This window comes from Balaenoptera physalus (assembly GCF_965194825.1).
Source record: "Balaenoptera physalus genome assembly, chromosome: 9".
In the NCBI taxonomy this organism is placed as follows: Eukaryota; Metazoa; Chordata; class Mammalia; order Artiodactyla; family Balaenopteridae; genus Balaenoptera; species Balaenoptera physalus.
In genome coordinates this window covers 25394924-25399659 of record NC_138888.1, presented here as the reverse complement: position 1 = coordinate 25399659, position 4736 = coordinate 25394924, and the positions used below count along the sequence as shown (strand labels likewise).

The 4736-nt window shown below is 41.4% G+C and overlaps 1 protein-coding gene across 4 annotated transcripts in view; it reads right to left on the bottom strand.

Moving 5' to 3' along the window:
* Window positions 1-4736, bottom strand: part of LOC309666898 (uncharacterized protein) — a 55268-nt gene that overhangs the window by 23276 nt on the left and 27256 nt on the right. The window lies entirely within an intron of this gene.

Below are 4736 nucleotides of genomic sequence, written 5' to 3'. Positions count from 1 at the left end.
CTGTGGAAAGAGAAAGTAGACCCCATACAACTGTAGTATTCACTCTGGTCGAACCAGTCACTATACCCAAGGCCATATCTCCTGTAGCACAACGTGAAGCAGACAGATAGTTTTCAATGAGAAGGGGAGGTGGGAAAAAGGTTCCCCAAATGACAGTAGGGTCCCATTAGCAAAATAAGGGGTGACTTTGGGTGGACAAAGAACCCAAAGTTCTATAGCAGGAGTTGGCAAACTATGTATGGCCCATGTGCCAAGTATGTCCCATTGCCTGCTTTTATACAGCCACTGGCAAAGAACGGTTTCTACATTTTTAAATAGTTGGAGGAAAAAAATCAAAAGAAGAATATTTCATGACGTGAAAATTATATGAGATTCAAATTTCGTTGTCCCCAAATATTGGGAGACACCACACTCATTCATTTTATGTACTGTCTACAGCTATCTTCATGCTACAATAGTCAGGATAGAAATGATATGGCCCACAAAGCCTAAAATATTTACTGTCTTAGTCTTTAAGAAAAATTTTGCCAACTCTTGCTCTATAGGTTTATACCCATAGCTTTATTTTAATACATTGTAAGGTGGCATTATTGTTAAAATGACTGAAGTCAAGACTAGGGTTTTCAGCTGTATATGTCCTTTTAAAGTAGATCAGGCTCAAATTTGAGAACTTTAGTTTCATTTATAGGATACTGAATAGCAACAGCGTAATACCAATCGGGAGTTCAGTTGAATAGAGGACATTGCCATGGACATTGCCCAGAAAATGAGGATTCTGATAACGACAAGTAAATTCTGAAATGCTCCTGTGACATCACCTCCAGACGTTTGTCTGATTGGACATAGGCAGTGCTGCGTGGGAGAGTTGAATCACATCAACTGAGACATTTTGTCCATCAGGGAAGAAGAGTACCGATGCTTGGCGGCCAAGCATTAAATTGTTTTAGACATGCCGGTTACATGTCTCCTGTGTCCAGTGTCATTTCAAAGGAAATCACCCTTTTCACAGCCCTACTGATGACCCTGCTCTAAGCACTTCACCCAGGGGTGGCCAATCCATAGCCCAGCCAATGGCCTAGGACTATTAAAAGCCCTCAGAGATGAGCTGGGGTATTAGTTTCCTGTAATTGCCATAACAAATTACTACAAACTGGATGACTTAAAACAGAAATGTATTCTCTCACAATTCTAGAGGCCAGAAGTCTGAAATCAAGGTGTTGGCAGGGTTGGTTCCTTCTGGAGGCTCCAAGGGAGAACCCATTCCATGCCTCTCTCCTGGCTTCACATGGCTGACAATTCTTGGCATTCCTTTCGCTTTTGGCTACCCTCTAATCTCTGCCTCCATCTTCACATGGCCTTTACCCTCTCTGTGACTCTATTTCTTATCCTTCTTTGTCTCTCATAAGGACACTCATGATTGGATTTAGGGTTCACCTTATTCTAGGATGATCTCATCTTGATATCCATGCCTTAATTACATCTGCAAAAACCCTTATTCCAAATAAGGTCACATTCTGAGGTTCTGAGTGGACATGAATTTGGGAGGACGCTATTCAGCCCACTACAGCTGGGTCAAATAAAATCAGGAATTTGAATATAGATGGGAGAATATAGATGAGGCAACTAATATTGGAAGTTGAAGTTTCAACGATGTCCTAGAAGGAACCAAGGGCAAACCAAACTTATGAGCAAGCTGAAGGCACTAAAATTCAGAAATTATAGATACAGAAAAAGCTATGAGGAAGAGAAAGTGTATAAAATTGACTGTAAGGAAGCCAGGTGGTAGCAGAAAGAGACGCAAAAAGACAGCAAGAGAAGCAGAGATCAAGATTATTAGAGTCATATTAATACCAGGGCACTCGTAACCCTGTGTGACCACACATAACTATCCCTGTACTGCCTTGGACATGTTCCAGATTCTGAAGATATCTACTGGTCTTAAGTTCCTTTGAGATTCTATCTCTCTTTTTGCCAATTATATTTTTATAATAATCACCATTACTAAACTTTGCCAAAATATGTCCCTTTTACTTATAACCTAAAGAGCTTAATATCTTGAGTATATTTAAGATAACTGCTGAGTAAAATTTATGTGGTACATGTTCACAGTGAGGTCCCAGTAACTCTAATTAATCTTTTTGCTTTATTTATAAAAATTCCTGAGTTAAAGAACTCCAGGTAATTATAAAAGATATCTGAGTCAGATATACCCAGCTGATAATTGCAGTCAAAACATGATTGTCAGCAGTCATCATCGCATGTGGATTGGCCAACTTTTACTAGGTAAGCTGCAGTAACAACCCCCAAATCACAGTGGCTTAAACAATAAAAGATTATATCTCATTCACATTGCTTATCAGCCATGGGTTGATGGCAATTCTTCTTCTGCCACATGTTTCTTCTTTAACATTCTCATAGTAGAGGGAATACAGAGGGTTGGCAAAAAACACAATAATAATCAACACTTCTATTTAGACATAATGTAAGTCATATCTGCTCACATTGAATTTCAGGGAATTTGAACTTGGAATAGAGAACTTTCGGTTCAGTCTGGTTGCCATATTGAGTAGGGAACACATAAACACAAAAGACATGGATGGTCATTTCCCACTCACCCAGCATTTGTGAATCAAACAAAGCTATACTGCCGGGAGCTGGAAATGAAGGAGATGTACAGAGAAAAGCAGATATGGAGAGAGTACCTAATGAGATTTCGAGTACTTGATTTCAGATACATTTGATACCAGCTGCATTGTTACTCTTGGGTCCCATAAACTATATCAACATATGCATTGGACACCTTTTGTGTACATCTCCTTTTCTCACATCTGATTGAGATACAACTGATTTCACACAGGCTTCCACTCTTTCTTTTACAGCATCTCACCTCGAAAGTGGACCACACACTCTTGATTCCTGTGCGGGGTTTCTCTGGACCAGTGGTATAGGACAATGTGGTAGCTCATTGGTACTGACACAACACACCCAGAAGCACAAACCAGCTGTTGGAGGAAATGCTTCTCATCTTCTCCCTTTGACAGAGGTCTGCAGAGGTTCTCAGCAGGAACAAGCACCAATCAGTCTCCTAATAATGCAGTCCAGTGTTGCCTTCCTCTCCTTCCCAAGTTCAATTTCCTTGGTCCCTCCTTTCTGCTTCCTTGAATCACAGCCCAAATAAACTATTTGCATGTAATCCTAGACCCAGGCTCTGCTTTGGGAGAAACCCAGAATAAACAAGTTGATACCAGAAGTAGCCACAGAAAGAAAACCCTCAAGACAAAATTCTAGGGCTTCCTGGTGGCCCAGTGGTTGACAATCTGCCTGCCAGTGCAGGGGACACGGGTTCGAGCCCTGGTCTTGGAAGATCCCACATGCCACAGAGCAACTAAGCCCATGTGCCACAACTACTAAGCCTGCACTCTAGAGCCCACGAGCCACAACTACTGAAGCCCGCGCGCCTAAAGCCCGTGCTCCGCAACAACAGAAGCCACCGCAATGAGAAGCCCACGCACCGCAACAAAGAGTAGCCCCCTCTCGCCACAACTAGAGAAAGCCCGCGCGCAGCAATGAAGACCCAATGCAGCCAAAAATAAATAAATAAATAAATTTATTTTTTAAAAAAGACAGGATTCTAAACCTGGATCACCCACTGGTCATGCAGCAAAAAGAACCCCATTGTTGGTAGTATGTGAGATGGTTATAATCTCTGATAACAATGGCTTCGCAAATCGCAATCGCCCATGTTGGACTGGAATGTGGTGGCAGTAGAAGGCATAGCACGGTTATGTGGTAATTTGGGACTGGAACAGATGGCAATAGTAATTACAAGAATTATAGAATGGTTTGGCTTCTGTTAACTGCTTTTACAGTCTTGATAAAAGAAAACATATTCATGTCATTCAACTATAACGCAAAGCCCACTATAAAAATAAAAAGTCTTCCAGGGCTTCCCTGGTGGCGCAGTGGTTGAGAATCTGCCTGCCAATGCAGGGGACACGGGTTCAAGCCCTGGTCTGGGAAGATCCCACATGCCGCGGAGCAGCTGGGCCCATGAGCCACAATTACTGAGCCTGCGCGTCTGGAGCCTGTGCTCTGCAACAAGAGAGGCCGCGATAGTGAGAGGCCCGCGCACCGCGATGAAGAGTGGACCCCGCTTACCACAACTAGAGAAAGCCCTCACACAGAAACGAAGACCCAACACAGCCATAAAAAAAAAAAAAAAAAAAAAAAAAGTCTTCCATGTCAGTGTCTTTTCCATAATTGGTTCTGGATCCTCTGAATATCCATATGGAAAAAGTGAACTTTGACCTCTACTTCACACCATATCCCCAAAGTAATTCTAGGTAGATCATGGACCTAAATGTAAATATTAAAACAATAAAGCTTTTAAGTGCAGGGAACTCAACCCAATACTCTTTAATGACCTATATGGGAAATGAATCTAAAAAAATAGTGGATATATGTATATGTATAACTGATTCACTTTGCTGTACACCTGAAACTAATACAACATTGTAAAACAACTATACTCCAATAAAAATTTTAAAAATTAAAAAAAAAACAATAAAGCTTTTAGAAGAAAATAGAGAACATATTCATGACCTTGGGGTTAAACAGAACATACACAGCACTAACTATAAGAAAAGATAGATAGGACTTCCCTGGTGGTGCAGTGGTTAAGAATCCACCTGCCAATGTAGGGTACACGGGTTCGATTCCTTGTCCGGGAAGATCCC